Below are 25,900 nucleotides of genomic sequence, written 5' to 3'. Positions count from 1 at the left end.
CGCCTCCTCTCTAGTAACCAGGTTTGTTATCTCTATTTAAGAGCCTGTTTCTTGGTTTGCCCTTCTCTCTTTTGTCTTCCTTTGCTTATCTGATACATTTCTTGAATTACACATATGAGTGAAATTATATGGTGTGTCTATATACCACTTCTTCTTTATGTGTTCAGCAATCAGTGGACACTGGGCTGTTTCCATAATTTGGTTATTGTAAATAATGCTGCTATAAACTTCAGGGTGCATGTATCGCTTTGAATTAATATTTTTTTATCCTTTGGGTAAATAATCTGAATCGTAGGATAGTTCTATTTTTAATTTTTTGAGGAAACTCCATACTGTTTTCCAGAGTGGCTACACCCGTTTGCATTCCCACCAATAGTGCACAAGGATTCCTTTTTTTCCACAACCTCGCCAACACTTGTTGTTTCTTTTATTTTTTATTTTAGCCATTCTGAGAGGTCTGAGGTGATATCTCAACGTAGTTTTGATTTGCATTTTCCTGATGATGAGTGATATTGAACATCTTTTCATGTCTTCTTTGGAAAATTGTCTCTTTCTTTAGACAAATGTCTGGTCATGTCATCTGCCTGTTTTTAAATTGGGTTATTTGGGGGTCTTGGGGTGTTGGGTTTGGTAAGTTCCTTATAGATTCTGGATATGAAGCTTTTGCCAGATAACATTTGCAAATATTTTCTTCCATTCAGTTTTTGTTTTTGTTTTTGTTTTTGTTTTTACTTTTGTTGATTATTTCCTTTACTGTGCAGAAGGTTTCTATTTTGATGTAGTCCCAATAGTTTTATTTTTTTTCCCAAATAGTTTATTTTTGCTTTTGTTTCCCTTGCCTCAGGAGACCTGTCTAGGAAAAAGTTGCTTTTTCTGATGTCATAGAAATTACTGCCTGTGCTTTCTTCAAGGTCTTTTATGGTTTCACGTCTCAGGTTTTTAATCCATTCTGAGTTTATTTTTGTATATGAGAATGGTCCAAGTTTCATTCTTTTGCATGTTGCTGTCCAGTTTTCTCAGTACCATTTGTTGAAGAGACTTTTTCCCATTGAATGTTCTTTTCTACACATAAATGCATACAAATTTGTCTTTCTTTACATATATATACTCCTTTACTTTGATTATGAGTTACTAGATTACTATTCTCCACATCCAGAAATTCATTATCTAAAATTTCCAGTTTTATTTCTGTAAAGTGATCCAAGAATGTAAAGATACTAACAACATAATCAGAATATAGAAACTGTCATCTGATATTCCTTATCTCAGTCTTTCCCAGTTCTTCCCCATACCTAGAGACCCTTTTTTTCCATGTTTTTTCACAGCATCTTATATGGTTTTCATAGAAACAAAAATAGACCTTCTACTCTATCTAGATACATGGATAGATAGGTACATATGTCATGATATATAATGATAGTGTATATTATAGAATCCTAATGAAATGTAACCTTATTTCAGTCTTTATATCAGTACCATAAACAAATAACTTTATGATTTGTCCAAACTGATATCTATTTATGCCTTTGACATATTCAGCAAATCTGCAAGAACCAAAGGAAGGAAAGAAGACAGGAAGGAAAGGACAACACATGAGTTGAAGCACCACTATTTTTGACCTGTGTCATAATGGGCAATAACAAATAACAGATACACAGAAGTAACATGCTAGAGCCAGCTCATAGAGGATCATCAGAGTCCATTCTTAAATTTTCAGAAATTTTGGAAATCAGTTACTAAACATGGCCATTATCAAAAATTTAATTATATAAACTTAAGATTAAATAAATTACATTAAAAACAAAGGCACCAAATACTCCAAACTCATTACTTTCTAATTGCTTTAATGCATTGTGCTACTATCTATGCTCTTGAGATTGTTTTCATTTGTTACATATTTATTATGGAATACCCTATAACAGTGTCCTACTGAATATCTCTTCCCAGTTCTTCTCAAGTGACCTCATGTTGGTACCTTGAAGTCAGCCATGGTGGAAGTATTTACAGCATGGAAATTGGCAAATGCAGCAAATGAAGTCATGGCTTTTTTGGGTTGGGGGGGTTGGTGCCAGGCACAGCTATTAAACATTTACCAGCATATCATTGTTTATTAAGCATAAATATTACTAAAATGTACAGTACGCACTTACTTTTGTCATGCTCTTAAAGTATTAAACAATTTTTGGAACATGAACCTTCAGAATGTACCTGTCGGTCATTTCTAAATGTATTATTCCACTACACTCAAGAAGAAAGAAAAGTACTTTGGCAGGCTCCATGAGAAATCTATAAAACACCCTGCCTCCAGTCCAGACTTGACCCATTAAATTACATTCCATTAATTGTTAAAAATAACTGTCAGCATATATTTTGAGTTGTTGGATGAGAAACTAAATGATTTCATGGTATATACATATATATATATGTAACTTTATGAACAGAATGGAGAAAATTCCCATAGGAACATACTGAAATGAGCAGAAAATTAAATATAGGAAATAACAGTCTCTCCCATCCCAACCTCAGTCATCTTACACAATCACATGTGTTTCTTAGAAAGATACTTTACTTACCTGCTCAAGACTTTTACTAGATTCCAGACTTTTATTGGGCTGAGATAATGGGTGAATTTTGCCTACAAAAATCTAAATTAGTTTCTGTCAGAGGAACAGAGCTTTATTTGGGGGGAAAAATAAGAAAGGAAGCAATCTGGAAGAAAGTATGGTAAGATAGTAGGCTAGAGTTTCAAGAGATATCAGGGACAGAAATGTGTGAAATAACTACCACTATGACTTTAGGGAGAGAATTATATAGAAGAGATTTTCAAAGTTAACTGTGACATATTAATTCTGTAACAGGTACTGTTCTAAGTGGCTTATATGTGTGATTTCAACTTGATCCTCACGACAGCTGTGTAAGATAGTTACACAACTTTAATAGCCTCTACTTTATAAGTGAGAAAACTCTGGAACTTTGAAAATAAGTAGCTTGTCTAAGGCTAATCACCTAAAAAGTGGCAGAGATGTAATTAACACCCAAGCAATCTGGCCTTGAGCTCATTCATTTAGGAGATAGTTTACTTAGATGATATACCTTATAGCCATATCAAAAAAATATTTACAGAAGACATCAACAAAGATATTTTCTAATACTTTTTGAATTAAGATGTTTCTTTTAATCATATTAGCACATTTGAACTGACATTAATGGAGTACAGTTTTATTCAGATTAAACAAGTAAAATTAAAAGAATCTGAAAACTATTGTCCTAGTTACTGTGACATTCAAAAGAAATAAATTTAAAGTGGGTTGTGATACTTAACGTTCTGTGGCTAAAAGGTGAAAATATGAAAAAATTCCTTTTGCAAGGTGCAGTTGTTGCAACTTATAAGTATACAGTTTTGCACATCAAAAATCTTTACATATGGTCTCATATTCCTCTTTTAATGTGAAGTGATAAGAAGAAAACCTTGTAGGCTGGGTAAGACTCAAAGAATGTAAATTCAAAGTTTATTTTGCATTAGGCAAGAAGTTAAAATAAATCAAAGCCTAACATTTCTATGCATATGCTATCCTTGGAAAACATCCACTTAAGTTGGTTGTGGCCAAAGTCCAGTCTTTGACCTGTACTCAAAGGTTTATGTGCTGGAAATGCTGTAAATTAATGACATAGACACTCCACTTAAGCATTAGCAGCAAAGTACCAGAAAAAGGCTAGAGGGAAAGTAAAACATGAACCTGGACTCAGAAAAAAAGAAGAAGAACAATCTGAGATTGGAATCTTCACTTTTACAGTCACTCTCTTCACCCCCCAAGTCCTGGTAGCCTCTTTCTGCAAAGGGGAACAGTATTTCAATCAACTCTAAGAAATTATATAAAATGCACCATTAGGTCATGTAGAGATAGCTTTTAAAAATCAGCCAATTAAAATGGCACAGTGCTTTCTTATGATTTAGAATTATTTGTTGGAAAATATATATTTGTTGGAAAAATATATATGTATATAATAAAGGAAAACAAAAATGGTAAAGGAATTGCAGATCTTCACAAGATCTTACCTCTTGGGATAACTTCCAACAAAGTCTTTGATACTTATATTTTGCCATAAATATTGCCCTCTAATGCCATTGGGAACACTGAGAGTGCTCCTAAAATATGCCTCGATATTGTCTTAGCTGTCTTATTTCAAGCTTCTGACATTCTGTAAGTTTCGATGCTGATGTTTCTTGATCTTTACTGAGGCTGAAAATGGAGAATTTCAGGTAGCAATCAAGACCTTTTGCTCTATAGGCTAAATATTCACATATCCTCAAAATTCGTATGTTGAAAACTAATCCCCACTGTGATGGTGGTATTTGGGCTTGGGACCTTTGGGAAACTATAAGTTCATGAGGGCACTGGTACCCCTATTAAAACACATGTCGGAGATCCCCCTTGCTACAAGATAGCCATTCTGTGAGCCAGACGCTAAATCTACCTCTGGCTTGTTTTTGGATTTCCCAGCTCCCAGAACTGTGAAAAATAAATTTCTGCTATGTATAAGCCACCCAGCCTGTAGTATTTTTGCTATAGCATCCCAAGTCGACTATAACACTATCCTATCAAGGTCTATAGGTAGTTTATGATTGAGATATGGAAGGTTTTAGCTTTCCCATCATGTAGGCAGAAACAACAGCCAAGGTCAAATATGCTCAAGCAGTAACACATCATCACTTATACCTCGTCAGAGTCCATTTTAAGATTCCATCAATTCTAAGATATATCCCCATTTCAAAAAAGTTAACCAGTAGGAAATATGCAGCTCAGAATCAGTGAAGCTAAGGTTTTGAGCAGTTGCATATTGCTAATTCCTGAGCAGTTAGGATTTTTGACACGTTTTTTTGGTCTTTAAACAACTGTTGATTGATTTAACCTATCTATGTGTCTTTTCCTTTCTTAAAAATGCCAGCCTTCTTGCCCTCAAACCCACTGTGTTGAAGTCCCTACATTGTCCTCTGTGCTTGGGTCTAAGAAGTTATAATGTCAACAGTTTGCTTTCCCAATTTCTCTTCCTTTGGACAGAGTCTACTTTGTAAGCCCTTCTTTCAGGAAGGGATATAACATTTTTTTTTTAACTAAGTAGTAAAACACATAATAAATTAATGTCCATTTTAAAGTTGAAGAATACAAACAGTCTCTTTTCTAAGATCTTGGGACAGAAATGTTTCAAAAATCTTTATTTTCTTTTAATTTTATAAAGATGTCACACATGTACCATATCCTACGTAACCTCGATAGGATCTAGCATGGAACCCTGTAATCAAAACTTGTTAATGTTTTTGCACTAAGATGGATTCGTTGTAATAGGAATAAAGACTATAAATGGCCTCATGTAAATTTAGGCTGGATTTGGCCACCAAGTGAAACTTTTGCTACCTAGTGAGTTACACAAATCCTTTAGTAGTTTTCTGAGCTGATGGAACTCAGAATTGCAAATAAGGGGCTGTAGACATTGATTTAGCATAAATATTCCAGTTTTTGAATAGAGTTTTAGGTATGGGCTAGAAGGTGAATCGTACTTTAGAAGGATGAGGGAAGTGGCAGATTTTCTCCATTTCCAAGTAATCACGTTACATTTAGAGAAATGGAACACGTCCACTCAAGGTTGGCCATGTGACTCTTAAACCCAGCCTCATTGCATAAACAGCTTCCTCCTCAAATTTCCTCATCTCAGTAAAGTAAATGGCATCACAGTTTCTCAAGCCAAAAACCTTACAGTTGTCCATGATTCCTTTCTGGTCTTTCATCATATCAAGAGGGCTTACCAATTCTACTTCCAAATATGCCCTTTTGGAGCACATGTGATAGGACGTTGAGTCTTTCCATCTCCACAGCGATCACCTCAATTCAACCCATACCATGTCTTCTGAATTGCAGTAACTTCCTATTTCATGTCCTGTTTTGACTGTCCTCTCCCAGAAGCCATTGCTCACATAATAGCTATGGTGATCCTTAAATTGCAAGTCAGATGTCATCTTCACCTGTTCAAAAACTCCAGAACTCTTACCATGACCTGGATCTCTCCTCCTCCCAGTCTCCTTTCACGTACTGTGCTTTATTTACCCCCCTCAGCTTTCTGTTCTGCAAATTCGCAAGTTTCTTTCTCCTTTACAGCTTTTTCATTTGCTACTTTCTTGGGGATCCAGCTGGGGACAAGGAGCCTCCATACAGTTTTCCAGAGTGGCTGCACCAGTTTGCATTCCCATCAGCAGTGCATGAAGGTTTCTTTTTCTCCACATCCTCCTCAACACTTGTTGTTTCTTGTGTTTTTGATTTTAGCCATTCTGACAGGTGTGAGATGATATCTCATTGTAGTTTTGGTTTGCATTTCCCTGCTGATGAGTGAGTGATGTTGAACATCTTTTCATGTGTCTGTTGTCCATCTCTATGTCTTCTTTGGGTAAATGTCTATTTGTGTCTTTTGCCCATTTTTATATTAGATTATTTGGGGGTTCTTTTTTGCTATTAAGTTTGATAAGTTCTTTATAGATTTTGGATACTAACCCTTTATCAGATATATCATTTGCAAATATCTCCCATTCAGTAGGATGTCTTTTAGTTTGGTTGAAAGTTTCCTCTGCTGTGCAGAACCTTTTTGTTTTGATGTAGTCTCGGTAGCTTATTTATGCTTTTGTTTCCCTTGCTTCCGAAGACATAGCTAGAAAAAAATGTTGTTGTGGCCAGTGTCAGGGAAATTACTGCATGTGCTCTCTTTAAGAACTTTTATGGTTTCAGGCCATCCATCTAGGTCCTTAATCCATTTTGAGTTAATTTTTGTGTGTGGTGTTAGAAAGTGCTCCAGTTTCACTCTTTTGCATGTAGCTCTCCAGTTTTCCCAACATCCTTTGTTGAAGAGACTGTCTTTTTCCTATTGCACATCCTTGCCTTTTTGTCGAAGATTAATTTACCATATAATCGTAGGTTTGTTTCTGGGTTCTCTAGGTTTTATTGATCCATGTGTCTCTTTTTGTGCCAGTATTGGCACAAAAAGTGCAGTTATTGGATCACTGCAGCTGTGTCGTCCAACTTGAAACCGCGAATTGTGCTCCCCCCAGGGTTTTTTCCTTTTCAAGAGTGCTTTGGCTGTCTGGGGTCCTTTGTGGTTTTGTACAGATTTTAGGATTGTTCTAATTCTATGAAAAATGCTTTTTATATTTTTATAGATATTGCATTAAGTCTGCAGATTGCTTTGGTAGTATGGACATGTTAACAATATTTGTTCTTCTAAACCATGAACTTGGAGTATCTTGCCATTTGTGTCGTCTTTAGTTTCTTTCGTCAGTATTTTAGTTTTCAGAATATAGGTGTTTCACCTTCTTAGTTACCTTTATTCCTAAATATTTTATCATTTTTGTTGTAATTGTAAATGGGGTTGATTCTTTAAATTCTCTTTCTGCTGCCCCATTATTGGTATATACAAATGCAACAGATTTCTGTACCTTGATTTTGTATCCTGTGACTTTACTGAATTCATTTCTAGCAGTATTTTGGTGGAGTCTTTCAGGTTTTCTATATAGGGTATCATGTCATCTGCAAATGGTGGAAGTTTTTCTTCTTCCTTGCTGATTTGGATGCCTTTTGTTTCTGTTTGTTGTCTGATTGCTGTGGCTTGGACTTCTAATTCTATGTTGAATAACAGTAGTGAGGGTGGATATCCCTATCTTGTTCCTGACTGTAGAAGAAAAGTTCTCAGTATTCCCTATTTAGGATAATATTAGCTGTGGATTTTTCATTTATGGTCTTTATTCTGTTGAGGTATGCTCCCTCTAAACCTGTTGGTGTTTGTTTGTTTTCCTATCATGAATAGACATTGTACTTTGTCAAATGCTTTTTATCCTTTCTCTTATTGATGTGATGTATCATGTTGATTGATTTGTGAATATCAATCACAATTGATTGTGGAGAATGATTTTTTTCAAGTACTGCTGGATTCAGTTTGCAAGGATTTTGTTGAGGTTTTTAGCATCTATCTTCATCAGAGATATTGGCCTATGGTTCTTTTTTCTTTTCTTCCTTCCTTTCTTTTTTGTGGTGTCTATCTGGTTTTGGTATCAGGGTAATGCTGGCCTCATGGAATGAATTTGGAAGTTTTCCTTCCTCTTCTATTTTTTTTTTTTTTGAGTAGTTTTAAAAGAATAGGTGTTAGCTCTTCTTTAAATATTTGGTAGAATTCATCTATAAAGCCATTTGGTCCTGGACATTTGTTTATTGGGAGTTATTTTGATTGCTGATTCAAATGCTAGTAATCTGTCTACTCAAATTTTCTATTTCTTTCTGATTCAGTTTTGGGAGATTATAGGTTTCTAAGAATTTATCTATTCCTTCTATTATCCAATTTGTTGACATACACCTTTTCATTATATTCTCTTAAAATTCTTTGTATTGCTGTGGTGTAGGTTATTTTCCTTTCTGATTTTGAGTCCTCTCTCCCTCTACCTCTCTCTCTTTCTCTCTTTTTGGATGAGTCTGCCTAAAGTTTTATCAGTTTTGTTGATCTTTTCAAAGAATGATCTGGTTTCATTAATCTGTTTTCTTGGGCTTTGTTTAGTTTCTATTTCATTCATTTCCACTCTACTTTATCATTTTCTCTCATTTGTTAGTTTTGAGTTTTGTTTGTTCTTCTTTTTAGCTCCTTTAGGTGTAAGGTTAGGTTGTTTATTTGAGATTTTTGTTGCTTCTTGAAGTAGACCTGTATTTAGCTATATACTTTCTCTTAGAACAGCTTTTGCTGCAGATCCCAAAGATTTTGGACCATTGTGTTTTCATTTTCATTTTTCTCCATTATTTAAAAATTTCCTCTTTGATTTCTTGCTTGATCCATTTATTGTTTAGTAGCATATCATTTAATCCCCATGAATTTGTGCCCCTTCCAGATTTTTTTCTTGTGGCTAATTTCTAGTTTTATAGTGTTGTAGGCAGAAAATATGCATGGTATGACTTCAGTCTTTTTGAATTTATTGAGGCTTGTTTTGTGACCTAATATGTGATCTATTCTAGAGCATGTCGCATGTGCACTTGGAAAGAATGTATAATCTGCTGTTTTAGGATGGAATGTTCTGAATATATCTGTGAAATCCATCTGGTCCAATGTGTCATTCAAAGCCACTATTTCCATGTTGATTTTCTGTTTGAATGACCTGTCCACTGATGTAAATAAGGTGTTAAAGTCCCCTACTCTATTGTATTACTGTTGATTACTTCCTTTATGCTTGTTATTAACTGCTTTGTGTATTTAGGTGCTCCCATGTTGGGTACATAAACATTTACAGTTGTTACATCTTCTTGTTGAATTGTTCCCTTTATGATTATATGGTGTCCTTGGTCTCTTGTTACAGTCTTTGTTTTAAAGTCTATTTTGTCTGATGTAACTATTGCTACCCCAGCTTTCTTGTCACATCTGTTTGTATGGTAAATACTTCTCCATTCCTTCAAATTCTTTATGCATGTGTCTTTAGGTCTAAAATGAGTCTCTTGTAGGCAGCGTATGGATGGGTCTCTTGTAGACCCAGCATATAGATGAGTCTTGTTCTTTTATACATCCCATTTTGCGGTATCTTTTGATTGGAGCATTTAGTCCATTTATATTCAAGTAATTATTGATACATGTGCATGTATTGCCATTTTGTTACTTGTTTTGTGGTTGTTTTTGTGTTCTTCCCTATTACTTTCTTCTTTGCTCTCCTCTCTCATGATTAGCTGGCTTGCTTTACTGATATACTTGGATTTCCTCCCCCTTATTTTTTACATATCTATTACGTTTTGATTTGTGGTTACCATTAGGTTTATATATAACATCTTCTGCATAAAGCAGTCTATATTAAGTTGATGGTCATTAAGTTAGAACACATTCTTTATACCTCTCTCCCCCATGTTTTAGGTATATAGTATCATACTTTATACCCTTTTATTTTGTGAGTCCCTTGACTGATTTTTACATATATACTTATTTTTACTGCTTTTGTGCTTCGTATTCTCCTTGCTTTTACTTATGGTCTATCCTTTCCATTAAAAGAGTCCCTTTTAACATTTCTCATAGGACTGATTTACTGATCATGAATTTCTTTAACTTTTGTTTGTCTGGGAAACTTTACCTCTCCTTTTTTCTGAATGAGAACCTTTCTGGACAGAGTATTCTCGACTGCAGATTTTTTTTTTCCCCCAGCACTTTGACTATATCATGTTACTCCTTTTTGGCCTGCAAAGTTTGGGCTGAAAAAATCTACTGATAGCATTATGGGATTTCCCTTGTATATAACTGTTTTCTTTTGTCTTGCTGCCTTTAAAATCCTCTGCCACTACTTTCTGACATTTCAATTATTATGTGTCTTGGTGTGGACCTCCTTGGATTAATTTTTGGGGAGGCTCTCTGTGTCTTCCTGAGTCTAGATTTCTGTTTCCTTTCCCAGATTCCGGAGATTTTCAGCTATCGTTTCTTCAGATAAATTTTCTCCTCCCTTTTCTCTCTCTTCTCTTTCTGGGATCCTATAATGTGAATGTTATTATGCTTGGTGGAGTCACGGCGTTGCCTAAGTCAGTTTTCCCTTTGCATATTTTTTTTTCCTCTTACCTGTTCAGCTTGATTACTTTTCATGACTCTGTCCTCCAGTTTGCTGATTTGTTCTTCTGCTTCCTCTAGCCTGTTATTTATTCCATCTAGTTTATTTTTAATTTCATTTTTTTTTTCATTTTTGGTGGTTCTTTTTGTCTCTTCATTAGGGTCACACTGATACCCTCCACTCTTCTTAAGTCCAGTGAGTATCTTTATGATTATTAATTTTAAATTCTCTATTGGTCATATTATTTAATCTCGATTTTGCTTAGGTCTGTTGCTGTGATTTTTCCTGTACTTTCATTGGGGATATATTCCTCCATCTCCTCATTTTGTCCCTTTGTATCTGTTTCTGTGTTTTAGGAAAGTCATCTACATGTCCTGCTCTTGAAAGCAGTGACTTTATGAAGGTTCTTTAGTTCCTTGCAGTGTGATGTCCTCTGTTCAGCAGAACCTGGCACTTCAGAGTTGTCTCCTAGGGGTATTGAGCGTGTTCTGATGCAGTCACCAAACTCTCTTTGCCTGTTATGGGCAGTGTTTGGTCCCTGTGGTGTCAGTTGGCCAGTCTGGAGCCATCTTGGGCCTGAGTTGAGTCAGACCAGGCATTTGCGAGATACAGTAGCACCAAACTATAGGGCTCTTTCCCTATGTGGACTTCTGACATTTCTTTGGTGGCCCCACTGCTGGGGCCACAGTCTGACTGGTGTGTGTGTGGTTACCTTTCCCTCTCTCTGGGGCAGAAATCCCTTTGGAGTGGTGCTGGCCCCTTTTGGGGCTGCTTGCACACTGTCAGGCTTTCGGCAACTTTGGATGGACTCTGGCCAAGAGCATATAGGAGGGACTGGATCCACAATGAGTGCAGGTTGGGACAGTGTTTTTTGTAAGCTTTGTGTCAGCCCTCTGGGGGGTTGCTGGGGAGTTGCCCAACTAGATTAGGGCAGGCCTGACTGGAGGGGTTGGGTACTCTGAAGTGCAGGTAGGGCAAGCAGGGTTGTTAGCAAGTTAGATAGTGAGTATTTGCTAGACTGGTTTGGGCAGGTGGCCATGAGTTTATATTGGGAGCTGGGGAAGGAGATGGTCCCTGCCTGCTCCCTTGTTCTTAAAGGAGTTTCCCAAGGAGAGCTGTCCCTTCAGGACATACTCTTCCCTGAGCAAATAACTCTCTCCCACATGCCCCTGCCCCAGGCATTTTTCAGACTGCTGCTTCTCTGTTGTGTCTCCAAGAGGCTCTTTGTTGTGCTGTCTCTTTAAGGGGGGGAGGGGCAGCGCTCAGTTTTCTCTTGTCCTCCCATCTCTCCCATCTCTCCCAGAGCTGAGACCACTGATTTTTAAAATTCCAGGTTTTAAGTCCTGCTATTTTCAAAGCCCTCTAGTTTTCAAAGCCAAATATCATGGGGATTTGCCTTTCCCAGGTGGGCTTCTAGGTGTCATAGTCTGTTTCAAGTGCAGGATCCTCCTCCCTCCTTCAGATCCTCCTCAGGGTCTCTGCCCTTCCTCCTCTCTTCCATGTGGCCTTTTCTCTACATTTAGCTTTGGAGTTTGTTCTGCCCGTCTTTGCGTCATTTTCTGGGTTATCTACACTGTTGTGTTGTATCCGTGTGACAGGGTGAGCCTGGGGTCCTCCTCTACCAGCTTCCCACCTATCTCTTCCCTATATTGTTGACCTGAAGGGGACATGTTTTCAGTAAGAAATTAAAATGTTCTGGCATAATATCTGTAAGAATATTAACCCTGTTATAGTGAAGAAAATCTGGATTACTTATCAGGACGAAACAATTTTTATGTAGTTCAGTTGAAACTGTGAGAAAAGAATGTATTGTAACCAGACTGGTGTTGGTCAAGTCTCTTGAATAGATCAACAAGGTGAACAAGATGAAACACTCAAACTGTCTCATGGGCTATTTAATGACTGGCCACTACTTTGGGCTAAATACCTTTGCTCATTTCTTTATTATGTTGCAATAAAGTGTGAAGTTTCCTCAAAATGACATTAACACACACAAAAAAATAGAATTTTAAATCAAAAAGTTATCTTGAGCTTTTATTTTCAACTCTTCCCTTCCACACCTCTTAATGCTGACTATATTTAGTGAAACTTCCTTTATAAGTATGTAATGACCCTTTCAGCTATAACTATCCCTGCTAATCTTAACAGCTAAAGTTTGAGGTGTGACTTTTCACATGCCAAAAGTATTTTATTTTTTGAAGTGTCAGATCCTTCTTTTAATTGCTGGCTTTACCCAATGGCTAAAATCATCCCCAAAAGTATTATAAAATAAGCTATTTCAAAAATATTAAGAAGGATTTTAAAACAAAAGTTCTTTTAATTATAAATGCACCAATACATGCTAAATATAGAAAAATTAGGTCTGCAGAGTAGTTATTTGAAACATTTGAAAGTTTCTTTTCATATTTCTTCAAACAGTAGTATAATGGCAAAAAAAAAAGGTTAATTTTCTGAAAGCTGCAAAAGAAAGAAATCTAAATAATCCATGTGTAAGTCCCATGGCCTTGTAAAAATTATTGCATCCATAATAACCATAAACATAGAGAAAAAGTATTGATTTGAAAATTTTTCTAATGAATGTAGTAATATACAATGATGCTATCATTTCCAGTCTATATTACTTCAGTGATTTTCAGTAACTTAATTTTACTAAATCTTTTTTTTAAGGTTTTATTATTTATTTGAGAGAGAGAGAGAGCATGTACACAAAAGCACAGTATGGGGGTAGGAGAAGGGGCAGAAGAAGAAACAGACTCCCACCGAACAGGGACCCTCTCTCCCTAGCTCCCAATGCAGGGCTCGATTCTAGGACCCAGGGATCATGACCTGAACCAAAGGCAGACCTTTAACCAGCGGAGCTACTCAGGGGTCCCTTTCCTATTTCTCTACTTCTCAATCACAAAGCCACCACACATTGAAGGGAAAGCTGTCTGCAAGAGGCCACTTTGTGGCTGGTACAGAAGATGCAGACTAGCCTGCATGGGGTTTGAGTCCTAGCTCATGGACTGAGACAGGGAGGGCTGAAATCTAACCAGCACAGCCTATACTAGGCTCTGTATTTTACCAGCACATCAAGAAACAAGCTTGGAGACTCAAGTCCTAAAGCTCCTCCATAGGGAAGGTACTACTGATGTTGTTTGTTGCCTTTAATCCTCCTAGTAACTTGGTCTATTGGGTTCTGCTACGGTTCTGATGTTACATTTAGAAGATAGTCAGGCACAAACAGCCAGTTAGTCATGAAAAAGGGTTTGAACTAAAGATCTCTTTGGTTGTAGGTGATCATACCTCATTTCCAAACCCTGGAGAACTGAGAGATTTACAGACAGGTAAAGAGATACAAAGCAATTTTATGAATAAATAATGGCATGTGTGCATGTGAGTATACACACTGCAAAAGAGAGAGAATGTACAAATGTATAATGACATACCCATGGTTAGGTAGAAAATAGCAAGTTCTAAGAACAAATGTAAAAAAATGTAAACATAAAGATTAAGAACAGGAAGATTAGTGCTAAATTGATTATTTAAAAAAGAGGATTTTTTTTCCTACAAAGTTCCACACTTGAAGTCACGTCTCCACAGTATTTAGGTCATCTTTCATTCATGTTAAGAGAAATTAATTGCTTTCTGTTTCAATTTATTTTTTCTATAAGCTAGCCAGTTTTTTTCCCCTAATATTATAGACTCATGCTTCACAGACACCGTGAACTAAAAAAATGTTTAAATTAAAGACAAGGAAGGAATGAAAGGATTAAGAATTTGAACTTTATCCTCACACTGGTTGGAGTCAAATCAACTGTACCTCAGTTTTCTCTCCTGTAAAATGGAAATTGTGAGGATTAAATAAGAAGATACAAATAAAGCACTTAAGAATCAGAAAACATTAAACTGTAGACTTTACATCAAAATAACGCACGGAAGTGAGCACTTGAATGTCTTTGATAATAAAACTGCCTCAGTGGTCAGTAATTCATACTAGATCTTCATTGGATTATGGAATCAATTCTCTAGTGAATAAAGTATTGACTGCCAATTGCCCTACATCTTTAAATAACAAGATTTTCTTAAAGGTTGAAAGATACTCTCTAGGTACAAATGCCCCATGTCTCTTGATCTTAAAACCACACTCTACACCATTCATACATCACTTCATTTAGGTATTTGGAAGTGTTAAAGCAGCAAAACAGAGACTAACAATATCCCTAGTCTTACATCAGAAAAGATTTACTCAGTAGGAAATAGAATCTTGAGAAACATCTTCCTGAAGTATAACTGTTTGGAAAGTTTCCAAAGTCCAAAAAGAATAATAACCTCTGTGGGCTAACCTCTGAGATTCCTGGTTTCATGGTGGTTAGATTAAGCATAATATGGTTGAACAATTAATGTCCAGGATTCCAAGAGTAAGACTGCATTGTCCCCAGGTAACAGCCCCAGAGCAGCGGCTAGCATTTAGTCAGTTAGAGCAAAGGACTTTTTGACCCCTTATATATGACCCCTGGCCTCTAACTGCCTGAAAGGGCCCCTGTCTGCTAATGGTGGAACCTACCAAAGAATGAAGATGTGGCATATTCCACTCCTAGGACTTGTGGAATGTGGGTGGGGTTTGCATTACTCAGTTGGTTTTGCTTTATGTGCAGCTAGTACTTTGTTATAGGATTAAGTACCTTTACAACTAAAGTATTGTTAACGTGTGTGCCCAGTGCTTTGCATGATTAAGTCAAACCTGAGGATAGTTGGGTTTGTTCTTTGTTCTTGGGTTTGTTAGTTGTCAGTAATAGGGGAATTATTTTAGATACCTACAGGAATTTCAGATATCATAGGTATGGTGGGATAATATAATATCTTTGAGGTTACTATAATATTTCTAGTAGAGATATTATACTAATAGTTAGCTATTATATATAATGTGTGTTTGTGTGTGTATATTTTTTTTCTTGTTTACCAAAACCTAGACTATGGCATAGACAAGTGCTCAGTAAATATCTGCTCACTGAGTAAAGAAATGAATAAGACAAGATATTTTACTAATACTTATTATATATGTGTGTATGTGTGTGTATGTGTATTCATATATGTGTATGTATAGAAGACAAAAAATATATATATACACCCATACATATATGTATATATCTAATGAATAAGGCAAAGCTTTGAGGTTACTGACTTAGGAAGGAAAAAGGAAAGAAGATTCAGGGTACGGGTGGAGAGGAAAAAAGTAGCAACCTATTATGTAAGTATAACAACATAATGCCAAAGGCACAGAAAATTAAATACGCAACTAATTCAGCGCACATTTTTTAGTCATATTTCATGTTCACTCTTTTCTATATTTCAGTCTCCCTCACTCTCTCTTTTTCTCCTTTTTTTTTTTTTTTTTTTTTTTTTAGTTCTTTCAGTGTTCACCATATTTAGGCGACACCTGTGTGTTATTTTTCTTTAAATGCAGCATAAAGGGCCTTGCTTTTTTCAAATGTGCCCCATTCTACAGTGTTACCTGTCAGATCATGGGTTTGATTCTTCATCAGTATTTCTCAAACTTTGATATGTGTGCAAGTCACTCAGGGATAAAACCAAAATGAAGATTCCAGGGCAGTAAGTCTGGGTGCGGCCCATTTCCACCTTTCTCATGAGCTCTCAGGTGAGGCTAAGAAGCATACTTTGAATACCAAGAATCTACATATATACACACACAAATATATTCTCGAATCCTTAACTAGCAGTGTTTTAAAATTTATCTTTATGCCATGTAAAATCCTCTCATGTACCCCCACCAGTAGCAAATGTAACAATATAAACAGACACTCGGCTGGAGTTGGAAAAAAGTGCCTTAAGTGTCCTTTGTATTTAGGGAATTCACTGTCAAGAAGAAGGGTATTTATGTAAGAAGCCAAGATAACATGTGCTATGGGTTATTCTTGAGTTCTGTTCAAAATGCTCTGAGAAAATCCTACAAAGTTTGAGAAAGGCCATGAAAGAAGTAAGTCTCTGAGCATGACAGTGGCTGAGGAGTGGTTCTCAGAGAGCACAGAATATAGGCTCTCTCTTGCCTGCGGCCACACCACCCTTAGGAGGATGTGCCCCAGGCAAAGGAACGCAGCTGATGGCTGGCACAGGAGCCCTCCACACATCTCTCAGGGCATCAGCTTGCGACACCATCTTCCCCCCGCTGGGGGATGGATAGCTTTTGGGGACTTTGTCTGCTTGGAAAAGGTCCCCTACTCTTTGAATAGGCCTCTTTTTCTAATCCTTCTTCCTGAAAGAGCATCTGTATTCTAACTTGTACAGACACCGTAGAACCACACACTGTGAATTATGAGCATAATTTCTTGCCAAACAGGTTTCAATTTCCTTCCCCTTTCTGAACTTTCTCTCCCATTATTATCAAGTAAGAGGATGGATAGTTTGGGTGGCGGGGGCATAAAGAAGCTCCAGTCCTTGCTCTCAGAGACACAGTGCCTCTCTGCAGTATTCTTCCTATTTACAGTCTGCCATCGAGAAAATAATGGCTCCCCCAAGATGCCCGTTTCTAATTTCTGGAACCTTTGAATTTGGGATGGTACACGACAGAGGGGAATTACTGTTGCAGATGGAATTAGTGTTGCTAATTGGCTGACCTTAAAATAAAGTATCCTGAGATGTCCAGGTGAATCCCATGTAATCACAAGTTTGTTTGTTTTTTGTTTTTGTTTTTTTGGTTTTGTTTTGTTTGTTTTTAAGTGGAAGAAGGAAGCAGGAGAGGAGATCAGACTGATGTGATGTGAGAAGGACTACATGACATGCCTTTGCTGGAGGAGGGGGCCCAAGCCAAGGACTGTAGGCAGCTTCTAGAAGCTAGAAAGGATAGGCAGCTAATTCTCCCCCAGAGCCTGCCAGTACCTTGGCTGTAGCCAGTGAGACTCATCAAACTTCTTCAAAATTCATCAAAAGAATTGTAAAATAATAATTTTGTATTAAGCACAAAGACTATAGTATTTTATAACAGCAGCAGTGGAAATGAATACACCCTTTCTCTGGTCCAGAGACCCTTCTCTTTTTTTTTGCCTCTTTTTGTTTCCAGGACAGTACCCTTTCCTGGTTTTATATCTTTTATCTCTCCTTCCCAATCTTTTTTTGTTAAGTTCTCCTTATTATCTCTAAAAATTCATTCTTCTCCAAGTAACACAGTTAGCCCTCTTTTCTCACTCCACAGGACTCAGATTTGCTGAGCATGGCCCAGATTCAGCTTGCAGATATGTTTTCTTTGGTCTACACAGTGTTTTTCTCAAGCCGAATTGAAATGTATTTCGGCGACATGTGTGTCCTCTGGTTTTCCATAACTCACACTGTTCCATACTGCACTTCACCTGAACTACTTCCCTGCTTTACAGTATTTGGTTAGTCCTTAAAGGTTTTGAGTTGAAGACCCCACTTTTATTGTTTTTATTTAATTTTATTTTTTCAGTGTTCCAAGATGCATTGTTTATGCAGCACACCCAGTGCTCCATGCAATCCATGCCCTCCTTAATACCCACCACCGGGCTCACCCAACCCCCACGCCCTCCTCTCTGTTTCTCAGAGCCCACAGTCTCTCATGCTTTGTCTCCCCCTCCGATTTACCCTAATTCAGTTTCCAACCCTAAATGTGCATTAAGATGTTAAGATGTCACATTAAAAAGGATTCTTGGGTCAAATAGGTTTAGGAAATGCCAAGTTAGACAAAGTAAGGCGAGTTGTTAATATGTCAGGAATTGACAGCCTTGATTATGGTAATTACCACATATCTTTATACGTATATCTATGCCCATCAATATATATCTATATAGCCGTATACGCCAGATAGCTATCTATCATGCAGCATCTCTCAAATTTATGTCCCCATGGAACTAGTGGAGCATCTTATAGGTGAAATATTCCAGGTATACACATTGAGATTTATTGTTCAATATACTCTTCTCATCTCTTCCCATTACTGTAGCCATGGCTCATCTCTTGATGACTTGCCCAACCTATAAATATAATAAATCAAACACTTATAGAGTGTGTACTGTGTGACATGCTATTCTAAGCACTTTCACACCTACCAGATGATTCACAACACAGATATGATAATAGGCATTATTCCCAACTTTATTTTATAGGTGAAAAAACTGAGACCTAGGGAGCTTGTCATGTGTCCTGTGTCACAGCTAGAAGGTTGCAGAGCTGAAATGTGAACTCAACTTACTCTGAGTTTGTGCACTGAACCTGCACATCCAGGTCCCACTCACACTGCTCTTGAGCTGAAACTGTGGGTCCAAAGTAAGAAAACACTTTCTACCAGAGGTGGTTGAAAATACTGCAAGCCATCTCAGATCAGGTTGAATTCATTGCCTCTAGGGATATCCAGGAAGAGGCTGGAGGGAAAGTAGGGGTTTGATAATCCTTTAACTGATAGGGAGCCCTCAAAAGTACCTCATCAGGAAAGTGAAAGGTATTTTTTATATTCTAAGTGATTTGAAGGAAATGAATCAGGTGATAGTTTTGATCTACTGTGACTCAGTCAAGCCTCTATTGCATCGTCTCTTCCTCCTCCGTTCCACTAGGTGGCACCAGAACTCAAAATCAGGCCCCTGGAAAAGGCTATCTATTCTAAGCCTTTATTGTAGAATGGATGATTTGTATAAAAATATTTGATGGAAAAAAAAAAAATATTTGATGGGATGTGAACATATCAGAAACTGTTTTTTTGCCAGTTCCTAATATGCCTCTTCATTCATCCTGGGGTATTTTCCCAGTAGTTAATAATTTTCAGCTTAATTGGCTGAAATGTTCTGAGGAAGAGTTTCTGGGGACCATGCCAGTTTAGAGTACTGTTGTAGACCAACCTGGTAATGTTGTCCTGCAGAAATAGCTAACAGTCAGCTGGAAATTGAGACAGTGGAATTATTCAATTCTTGATGGCTTCAGTAAGGGTGGAACTGTTCTAATTCACAAAACAGGGAGGATTTTCAGGTGACCAGTTGAATCAGCTCGTAGACACTTAACTCTAGTTAGAATGGAAAGAGGTAAAAGCCTGCACTAACTTACTACCTAATTCTTCAGGAAAGAAATAGGAGAGCCCAGCACGTGGTCCCCTCCTCGCTTCCGGAATGCCTTTCTCAGTATAAACTGGTTTACATGGAAGTGGGTGCCTCCTTTATACATTTCTTAACTGAAACTTCTTTCTTAGTGCTAAAGTTCTGCTTTTATTTTGTCTTTTGAAAGGATGTGGGAAAGTAGACTTTCAATTTGTTGACAAGTTAGTGTTCTCACAAATTTATATAAAAAGCAGTCATTTCTGGTCACTTGTAAATATGTATATAGTGACAAAAATACCCGTAAATTGAGATTCCCATTTTACACATCTAAGACTGGTTCATATGATTCAAAGAATCAAAAAGCAAATGGTATATCTCCCACATCACAGGTAAGTGGGCACATGGCATTTTTCCCTAATCCTTCAAACTGAAATTTGAGGAGGAAACACAAATTTAGTGAACATGTCACAAAGGAGGTCTTGTTTAAAGATAAATAGGCTATTGTCTAAATACCATAGTTTCAATTTTTCCCTGATTCTAAAGAAAAGGAAAAAAGATGTATATATTCTACTTAATGTTGCTTACTTAAAATTTTTATGCTTTAATTTCCCCAAACCTGCTTCTTCCAAGATGAGCAATAGAAAAGAGAGGCTAAAATAGATGATAGAATTATGGACTTAGATAAATAATTAATGACCTGGAGTAATTAGCTGGAAGATATTTAATCATTAATCTGTCTGAGTCATCACAGGCATTTGAGCCTACCCACAAAATATTGCACTAATTATGAGTGTATATATTTTATCAAATGGAAATTAATATATGATGAGAAATAGCACTTTGAAAAATTAAAATATGGAGCAAGTCTGTTTAGTGTACTCTTTGTTAAACAGAATTTTGCTTTTCTTTATTTTACCTAATAAGAAAAGTTGTGTAAACTCCACTTGTATGGATAACCAAGAAGTTTGACTTCTTGGTTAGGGAGGCAAAGTAGTTGGCTAGTTTTGTCTTTCTTTAGGGACTTCTCCCAGGGGAAAAAAAAAAAAAAAGCAAAAACAAAAAACACCTCATTATTAAAGTATCTGGTGAACAATTAGGGTTCTTTCAGAGGACTTGAAGAAAAAAAAAATGTCCTTTAACATAATGCTAAGTTTTGCAATTTATGGCTGTGTTCTTCAATGTGGTGTTTTCCAATACAATTTTATTACAGGCTCTAAATTATACTTTCACAGGAAAGGTCTGTCTTTAAACTTTTAGGTCAGAATTGTTCAGATCTTTTCACACTGAATCAATCAGGTTTAAAGCTGGCAAAATCCTTGGCAGCCTTGTAAATCTTTCAAAAGATGTTATCCAATTACCCTTCATGGGCCGCAGGATTCTACAGCGTGACTATTTCCTTCTCTATGAGGAATTAAGTGCTCATGAGAGGTTAGAAACCAATGTAGTTGAAAAGTAAAGTTCTGCATTTTTCCTCCAGTTCACATGGTTTAGATATAACAGCAGCTACTAATACATCCTGAGATCTGCCAGACATTCTGACCTAAACAGTGGCCCTGGCATCACTGATGTTTTATATTTGTTTCAAATTAGAAAAAAATAAAAATAAAAAACCACATTATGATCATTCCAGAATGGTTCCTGTTATAAAACCTTATTCTGAACCTGTATTAAGAACTTAGCTTTGAAGATATATCCCCAGTAGAAAGCATAAGAGATCATGATTGCTTTTAGTTGTTCTTTCAGGGAAAACAAATTTTTAGGTATATTCAGTAAGTACACATGGGATTGAAAAAGAAAATAACAAAAAGATAAATGTACCCTTTCGGTTTGGGTTTTGAACTTTCAAAAAATGTGCTTATTTTCCTTTTAAAAAACACGTATTAATCTCTGTTAGTTCCTCCTCCTCTAGGTTGCCAATATAGAATACAAATAAAAAGCTAAGGAGACATTCAATTTATATAAAAGCCTATTTCATGCCACTTGGTTTCAAGGGGGAAAATAATCACGGGCAGAATCATTTTGGAATAATTTTTCAAGGAAAACTGTGAACACTGGTGTAGATTCCTTCACAGAAGTTAGGAAAGCATGGGTCTCTTTGTGATGTAAAAAGCCAGAGTGGCTGTTATGGGATTCCATTTGCCCTTTGACCTCAAAGCCTCTGGAGCCAGTCACTTGTCATGACCTTTGACCTTTGGCAAATCGCGACCCTGACACTCTGTTTTGCTTGATTTTTACTACCTATCACAAAAGGTCTTCCCCCCTCTGCAATACAGAAACAGAAGCCATGCAAATGTTTGAAAATAGTTTTATCAGCCAACAATCTGGCAAAGAAAAGACAGGTATCAAAAACCAAAAAAAAAAAAAAAGAAAGAAAGAAAGAGAAAGAAAACACAAAGCTTGAAGGCAAAAGCTCTAACATTTAAAGTGTCCTCCAGTGGAGTAGATTGATTTTCAGGGACTGTGATGCGAACAGCTGGCCACATGTTTCCTCTTTCAGAATCTTTGTTTTCTTTGATGGAAAATGTGATGTGGCAAGAGGTAGGGAGGTCAGTGTTTTTATAAATTGTGATTCTGATATTTTGCAGGACGGTCGTTAAATACCGTGGACCGCACCCCTGCAGCTGCTTGTTCATCAACACTTCCTTTTAGCCACTCTCTAGATGGCTTCCATCCTCAAAGAAATGCAATTCCTGTGATCAGGAGTGTGGAGTGTGAGTGAAAGGTGAGTATGTGTCTACATTGGGAGTATTTAGTATTGGAGCCAGTTCAGGTACAGATGAGGAAGGCAGGCTGTTGTAGTTTTCATTTTTTCCTTATTTATTGATTGATTTAAATTCAATTAGCCCGCATACAGTACATCTAGTTTCAGATGTAGTTTCAATGATTCATCAGTTGCCTATTTAGTTACTATATCGTGTATTACTCATTTCAGGGGTAGAATTTAGTGATTCATCGGTTGCACAGAACACCCAGCGCTCATCACATCACATGCCCGTCCCCCTGTCCCCCTCCTCTCTAGTAATCCTCAGTTTGTTTCCCATAGTTAAGAGTCTCTCGTGGTCTGTCTCCCTCTCTGTTTTTATCTTATTTTATTTTTCCTGCCCTTCCCCTATGTTCATCTGTTTTGTTTCTTAAATTCCACATGAGAGTGAAATCATATGGTATTTGTCTTTCTCTGACTTATTTCCCTCAGCATAATACCCTCTTGTTCCAAACATGTTGGCAGTTCAGCTTTAAAAATGTATGTAGGAGCCATCTAGATTGAATATTCAATTACTTAATATAGACAGTTCTGAATCCTAAATATACCTTAGCCTTTGTGGTATCTACTGTTAAGAATCTATTCATAGCGGCACCTGGGTGGCTCAATGGATTAAGCCTCTGCCTTCAGCTCTGTTCATTATCTCAGGGTCCTGGGATCAAAACCCACATCGGGCTCTCTGCTCAGTGGGGAGCCTGCTTCCCCCTCTCTCTCTACTGCCTCTCTGCCTACTTGTGATCTTTCTCTCTCTCAGGCAAATAAATAAATAAAATCTTAAAAAATAATAATAATCTATTTAATGCACACTCCTGATTGGTAACAAACAAATGATTTCAGTTTTCAGAAGTCTTCCTTTCTAATCCTCTATCTTCTTTGTTTGGTTGCTTTTGTTTTAAGCAAATAATAGGGTAGGAAAGCTTGAAGGCGTAAACTAATAAAAACATCAAAAGGGCTCGACACAACAAAAAGTGATGTGTATTTTTTTTCATCTAGAGGAAAACAAATGGGATCTCTTGAATTATAATATTCTAGGATTTAGCACTTAGGAAATACTTTTATGGTTATTTTATTTCCTAGGTAACATGGAGATTCTTATTTTTTCTTTTCATATTAAAATTGAAGTTTTTTCCTTTTTATTTGGGGCACAGTCTTATTTTTAGCTATTTTCACTGGCTTTTAGCTTTCATCCATAATCCATCTTTTTGCTTGTCCTGACAGTTTCTCTTTGTCTAAGGATCAAAGGAGGTGTTTGATAATTTGAAAATACAGTGAGAAATAGTACTTTAATGAAGTTAGGTCTGGGTGAACCAATATACCTAGTTCAATCAGAATTTAGAAGGAAAAGTAAGTTTGCAAAAAAAAAAAAAAAGAGTTTACCAAATACGCAAGAAAATCTAGTTAAAACCTTTACAACAAAGATTTTCAATATTCATAATTCATTTAAAAGAGAGTTGAGGGACCTGGCTGGCTCAGTTGGTAAGAGCATGTGACTCTTAGCCTCAGCGTCATGAGTTCAAGCCCCACACTGAGTCGTAGGACCGACTTAAAGTAAAAAAATAATAATAATAAATAATATTTTAAAGATTTATGGAAGTTGAAATCAAAATCTCTCCTAAAAATCTTAGCACAATGCTGTTTATAGAAGTCTATCTGCAATCTATACCTTTCATGATCTCTAGACAGAGGGATTGGACAAAAAAGGTGTCCAAATGTTAAAATATCACCCTTTCTGAGTTAAAGGTAGAGTAAATTGGAGGGGCTACAAACTGTCCATTGGTATGTTATCTGAATGTATTGTGACATAGCATGCTTTCTGAATCTACATTTTCCTAATTTTCACATCTATCGCTGCAGTACCAAGAAGTTCCTCCAGTGATCAGGATCCCTTCCCCTGGGCTCTCAGCTAAGAGTCCTATGGCTGCAAATTAGAAATCTCAGAATTTAATCTTCATTATCTTTCCACTGGACTATTTATGATTTCCTGTGCAGCTAGTCTTCGGTAACACTTAGCCATGTGGAAATGTGGGTAGTTATTGCATACTTACCTGAAAATGTTTTGGGGTCTGAAAGTTGAGTTGATAGAAAATAAGTCAACTAGTTAATTTCGCAGAAATCTGTCACACATGTTACTTGAATAAGGTAACTAAAGGAAGAGCATTATCCATGTTTTGTTTCCCCCTATGTTAAACCATTTGAATAATGCTGTCACTCACTTTCTCCTTTTTCCTGAGGAATGGGGTCCAGAATTTTTAGAGCTATGATTTAAAAATAATAATAATACTATGAAAGATTATGAACAGATGAATTTTACTTAAGGTTTGTTTAAGGCTACCAATAACAGCAGCATTTCTTAAGACCCCTTTGATCTTACATAGTAGATACAATATGTATCTACTATGGACTTTCTCCAGACCAAGACATTTTGAAATGCAAAAGATCAGCCTCGCTGGTCTTCCCTCCTAACCATCCCACTCCAGCCCCCCACCCTAGTCCTGCTTAAAAGATTTCTGTGGCTATCCATTCAGATAGAGTAGGATCTTTCAACATTTGCTACAGTTGGATTGATTGTAATTCTTTGGATAATTTTTGTTCTTCCGGGGGAACTGTTAATTCATTTTAGAAAGCTTAACCTGATCTCTACTCCCTAGATGCCAGTATCACCTTCCCCAAGTGTTGGCAACTAAAAATAGCTCCAGACATTGCTAAATGTCCCCTAAATTGCCCCCATTTGAGAATCATTGACACAGTGATTAAATCCTTAAGAGAAGTGTTCGTGTGGTGTTTTCCTGCCTACCTTGGTCAGAGTTCTCCAAAGAAATAAAACCAATAGGATCTGTGATATATATAGGAAGATATTTATTGGGGTGCCTGTGTGGCTTAGTCGGTTAAGTATCTGCCTTCAGCTCGGGTCATGATCCCAGGGTCCTGGGATCGAACCCCACATCAGGCTCCCTGCTCAGTGAGGAGTCTGCTTCTCGCTCTGCCGATTCCTCTATCATGCTCTTTCTCTCTCTCTTAAAGAAATAAAATCTTAAAAAAAAAAAAAAAAAGAAGACACTACTTATAAGGAGTTGGCTCACATAATTATGGAGGCTAGTAAGTCCAAACCTGTAGTATGTACTGATAGACTGGAGACCCAGACGGGCCAACAGTGCAGATGAAGTCAGAGGCAGTTAGCTAGAAAATGCATCTTCCTCAGTGATCACTTCCCACGATCCCTAGGCTTCAGACATGCAGATCTTTCAGTTCCTTGAATCTATGTTCTTTCCCATTGTAGGGTCTTTGCACATGATATGCCTGGCCCTGCTTCCTCCCTTCCCCATCCAAACCTTACCCTAGAGAAGTCACCGCTCCTCTTAGCTTGCCCTCAGTCGCTCTTCCGAGAATTCTGTGCAACCTTCCTGAGTGGGTATAGTCTCCCTGCAACTTACTCTCATAGCACTTAGGCATCTTCTTCACAGCACTTACTGCTGTAAATCCTTTGGAGCTTTTTAAATTCTTATCTTGCTC

The sequence above is a fragment of the Mustela erminea genome, chromosome 15 (genome assembly GCF_009829155.1).
Source record: "Mustela erminea isolate mMusErm1 chromosome 15, mMusErm1.Pri, whole genome shotgun sequence".
In the NCBI taxonomy this organism is placed as follows: domain Eukaryota; kingdom Metazoa; phylum Chordata; class Mammalia; order Carnivora; family Mustelidae; genus Mustela; species Mustela erminea.
Note: the sequence above shows the minus strand (reverse complement) of the source record.